Below are 5,401 nucleotides of genomic sequence, written 5' to 3'. Positions count from 1 at the left end.
ATGAAAATGAGGCTTTCTAAGCCGGCATAATGAGGTTTTCTTTAAAACCCAATGATTGATGAAAATGAGGTTTTCAAACCAACATGACTCATGGTGTAAAGCATTTATGCAGTGAATTTTAAAGCATTTGTGCGGTGCATGTGCGTTTGAAAGCATTTACGCGAAGCAGTTGAAAGCATTTATGCAGTGCGTGTGCAGTGTTTCTTAAAGCAGGCATGCAAAGCATTTGAAAGCAAGTAGTGCATTTGAAAGCAGTAGTGCAGTGCATTTGAGAGCATTTGTGCGGAGCAAATGAAAGCATTTATGCAGTGCGTGTGCAGTGTGCATGTGCAGTGCATTTGAAAGCATTTATGCGGAGCAAATGAAAGCATTTGTGCAGTGCGTGTGCAATGTATTTGAAAGCATTTAAAAAGCATTTGAAAGCGATAATGCATGCGTATGAAAAGCATTTGTGCGGAGTGTTTCATGTGTATTTGAAAGCATTTATGCGAGCATTTGAAAGCATTTGCGATGCATGTGAAAGCATTTTGAAAGCATTTGTGCGGAGCTTTTGAAAGCATTTATGCGGAGCGTTTGAAAGCAGTGGGAAATATTTGTGCATCGATACATTTGAAAATCTTTGTAAAACTTAAGCATTAATTTATCGTAAATTGACACTTAAGAGGCATAATTTCTCCTAAATGTTACAAGAAAACTCAAACCGTTCGATGCATAGTCCTTGCAAGGCTGTAAACATTATAGATTTCCAACTTTCGCAATTTTGAAAACCTGCACTCAAAGAAAATTTGTAAGTTTTGGGGGGGGGGGGGGGGGGGTTGATTCGTGTTGACTTTGAAGATCCGGCTCTTGATGCTTCGTGCTTCCAGCTTTGTTTGGACTTGTAACCTCCGCCTATTTCTAAGTCTTGGCCAACTAATAAAACTATTTGATTAAAAATCATATTATTTTAAAAGGAAATATGCATAAATTTATGGTAAATATGTATATAGTGATAAATAATTTCTGCCGAACTTTGAACCGTGACACGTTGTGAAACAAAGCGAACGTCCTTTCTCCAAAGTCTTTCCTTTGTCTGATGACTTTGTTGACCATATACTCTTTCATGTCTCTCGATGTCGTTTTGCAATGATGCCCTTAAAAATTATCCCAGTTTCTGGCATAGGAGGATATTGAACTTTTAACATAACGAGACCGAGCCTTATATAGGCCGCCAAGGCAACGTATCCCTAATAATGTGACCAAGGGAATCGTATCCCACCAAGCGTAGTTCAAGACATACAAGGCAAAATAAAATTGAAATTTTCTAATAATGTGACCGAAGCCTATGTAGGCCGCCTACGTATCCCACCACGGGAATCGAGTTGAGGCGTAGTTCATATTACAAGCAAATGGAAATTTTAGAAATTTCTATCTTAAAGAGACCAAACCCGATATGGGTTTCCTACGTATCCCGCCGAGGGAATGTAGTTTTCATTACATAGAAAGACATTACAAAACATTACATATAAAATAAATGAAAAGCTCCTAGACGTAGTATCTCTTGACGGCATCCGCATTGATAGCTTTCGGCCACACTTCGCCATCCATTTCTGCTAAAATTAGTGCTCCTCCAGTTAGTACTCGGTGAACCATGTAAGGCCCTTGCCAGTTAGGTGCAAATTTTCCCTTAGCTTCATTTTGGTGTGGGAATATGCGCTTCAACACCAATTGCCCCGGTTTGAATTGTCTCGGTCTTACCTTCTTGTTGAAAGCTTTGGCCATTCTATTCTGATAAAGTTGTCCATGACAAACTGCATTCATCCTCTTTTCATCAATGAGCATCAATTGTTCATATCGATTTTGTATCCATTTGGCATCACTCAACTCAGCTTCTTGGATAATCCTCAAGGATGGTATCTCTACCTCTGCGCAGTAACACAACCTCTCGTTCCATAGACCAAAAGATAAGGCGTTGCCCCGCCAAGTCCTAACAAGGTGGTGCGATAACCGAGAAGGGCCAATGGCAATTTTTCGTGCCAATGTCGTAATTATCAATCATCTTCCGCAATATCCTCTTGATGTTTTTGTTGGCTGCTTCAACCGTTCCATTCATCTGAGGTCGATAAGGGGTGGAATTGTTTCGCATATCTCCCGCATCAAACCACTAGTAAGATTAGCTCCATTATCGGTTATAATTGACTCAGGGATTCCGAATCGACAAATGATGTTATTGCGAACAAAGTCTACCACTACCTTCTTCGTCACTGACTTGTACGAAGATGCTTCTACCCATTTTGTGAAATAGTCGATGGCTACCAAAATGAACCTATGTCCATTTGACGCGGCCGGCTCGATAGGACCAATAACATCCATGCCCCAAGCTGCAAATGGCCAAGGAGAACTCGTCACATTTAACTCATTTGGTGGGACGCGAATCAAATCACCATGAATCTGACATTGGTGACATTTTTGCACAAAACGAATGCAGTCTGTTTCCATAGTCATCCAGAAATAGCCAGCTCGTAGAATTTTCTTAGCCAGAGTGAAACCATTCATATGAGGTCCGCATGTACCGCCATGTATTTCTTCAATCAACTTGACCGCCTCTTTGGCATCAACACACCTTAGCAATCCTAAATCCAGAGTCCTCCTATAAAGGATTTCTCCATTTAGGAAAAAGTGGTTTGCTAATCTTCGAAGTGTTCTCTCTTCGAACACCGGTTATGCCTTCGGATAGTCTCCCGCCTTGAGATACTTCTTAATGTCATAGTACCAAGGTTCTCCATCGGTTCTTCATCTACATGGAAACAATAGGCTTGCCGATCTTGCACATTCACCTTGATAGGATCTATGTAATTCTTGTCCGGGTGTTTGAATCATAGAGGACAAGGTTGCCAAAGCATCAACGAACTCATTTTGAGCCCTTGGGACATGTTTGAATTCCACCTTGATAAATCTCTTACACAAATCTTTCACACAATGCAGGTACGGAAGTATCTTCACGTTCTTAGTGGTCCATTCGCCTTGTACTTGATGAACCAATAAGTCAGAATCACCTATAACCAATAATTCTTGTATGTTCATATCAACGGCCATTCTGAGTCCAAGAATACAAGCCTCATACTCTGCCATATTATTGGTGCACGAAAACCTGAGCTTTGCTGAAATCTAAGACTGCTCCAATACCAACTCCTTTGGAGTTTGCAGCCCCATCAAAGAACATTCTCCACCCCGGATATTCCTCTGAGATATCTTCTCCGACAAACAACACCTCTTCATCGGGGAAATAAGTCTTAAGAGGCATGTATTCTTCATCTACGGGATGTTCAGCAAGATGATCCGCTATTGCCTGCCCTTTGATAGCCTTTTGGGTAACATATACAATATCGAACTCACTTAGCAAAATTTGCCATTTGGCTAACTTCCCGCAGGGCATGGGCTTCTGAAAGATATACTTGAGTGGATCCATCCTTGAGATGAGATAAGTAGTATATGCAGACAGGTAATGTCTCAACTTTTGTGCAATCCAAGTCAAAGCACAACAGGTGCGTTCCAACAAAGTATAACGGGCCTCATAAGGCGTGAACTTCTTGCTCAAATAGTATATTGCTTGCTCCTTCTTTCCTGTTTCATCATGTTGTCCCAGCACGCATCCAAATGCATTCGCTGACACAGACAAATATAATAACAAAGGTCTTCCGACTTCTGGAGGCACCAAAACAGGCGGATTAGACAAATACTCCTTGATTTTATCAAAAGCTCGTTGGCAATCTTCCGTCCATTTGGTAGCAGCATCTTTCTTCAATAGCTTGATTATTGGCTCACATATTACTGTCGATTGTGCTATGAACCGGCTAATGTAGTTGAGTCGACCGAGGAAACTCATCACGTCCTTTCGACTCTTTGGGGCAGGCAACTCTTGAATAGCCTTTATCTTTGAAGGATCCAATTCTATGCCCCTCCTACTCACAATAAAACCTAACAGCTTCCCAAAATAGAACACCAAATGCACACTTTGCGGGATTTAATTTCAAATTGTATCGCCTCAACCTCGTCAAAGAACTTCTTCAAATCCGTCAAGTGATCTCGAACTCTTTCGTGACTTAATGATGATATCATCCACATAGACTTCAATCTCCTTGTGGATCATGTCATGAAAAATAGTAGTCATGGCTCTCATATAGGTGGCACCCGCATTCTTGAGTCCAAAAGGCATCACTCGATAATAGTATACTCCCCAAGGTGTGACAAATGCCGTTTTCTCCACATCTTCTTCATCCATCAGAATTTGGTGGTATCCTGCGAAGCAATCAACGAATGACTGCAGCTCATGCTTCGCACAGTTATCAATAAGTATGTGAATATTTGGGAGGGGGAAATCATCTTTCGGGCTAGCCTTGTTGAGATCCCGATAATCCACGCATACCCTAACTTTGCCATCCTTCTTTGGTACAGCACACGATATTGGCTAGCCAAGTGGGATACCTTGTAGCTCGAATGACCTTTGCATCAAATTGCTTGGAGACTTCTTCCTTGACTTTTAAACTCAAATCCGGTTTAATATTTCTTTTCTTTTGTTTCACTGGAGGACAAGATGGATCAATAGGCAACTTATGTGAAACAATGTCCGTGCTTAGACCCGGCATATCATCATAAGACCAAGCGAACACGTCTATATATTGTCTCAAAAGGTTGATCAATTCTTCCCTTTGTGACGGAGTTAAATGGACGCTAATTCTTGTTTCCCTCACTGTTTCTGAATCTCCCAAGTTTATGGTCTCTGTTTCATCCAAATTTGGTTTTGGCTTATTCTCAAAATGTTCAAAATCTTTAGTTAACTCTTCAGGTTGCATGTCCTCTTCATATTCTTCAGAATCTTGTTCGGCATTTAGGATTGGTTCGCTTGTTTCATTACGTGTCATATTCACAGTATCGGCAGGTTTACTAGTTTGATTGCTGAAAAAGAACAGAGAAATTAATTAAATGCAGACGAAATTAAAATAGAAAATTATAGCTTGGATTTGGCATTTAAGCTTTCAAAAGGTGGAGGCAAAACATAACAAAAGTATAAACACGATTCAGGCCTCAAATTTGAATCGCGTTGTTTCATTAAATACTAATACAAATCATCTATCAAGACTCTCGGAGAACCGGGAGCGGGGTACAAGTCCAATTGTTTAAAGCATCTCCAGGCTCAGCATCCCAGATAGTTGGAGTTTCAGGGCAATCGTCCAGAATCACATTGCATTCAACTTCTTCCTCGGTAATGAATAGATTCTTGAGACCTTCCACGAGGTTGTCTTCAGCAGCTTCCTCTGATACTTGGGTGACAGACGCCTTGAAAAATGACTGATTCAGGAGAGGGACAGGCTTTGGCAAGGGAATATCACCTTTCCTTTTGAGACTAGCCAATGAGATTTCT

The 5,401-nt window shown here is 40.9% G+C and overlaps 1 pseudogene; it reads right to left on the bottom strand.

The window, feature by feature from the left end:
• Window positions 1-1,524: 1,524 nt before the first annotated feature.
• Window positions 1,525-4,871, bottom strand: LOC132031546 (uncharacterized; annotated as a pseudogene).
• Between the last annotated feature and the right edge of the window lie 530 nt (window positions 4,872-5,401).

Source organism: Lycium ferocissimum, chromosome 9 (assembly GCF_029784015.1).
Source record: "Lycium ferocissimum isolate CSIRO_LF1 chromosome 9, AGI_CSIRO_Lferr_CH_V1, whole genome shotgun sequence".
Classification (NCBI taxonomy): domain Eukaryota; kingdom Viridiplantae; phylum Streptophyta; class Magnoliopsida; order Solanales; family Solanaceae; genus Lycium; species Lycium ferocissimum.
Note: the sequence above shows the minus strand (reverse complement) of the source record. Positions and strands in the feature narration are given on the sequence as shown.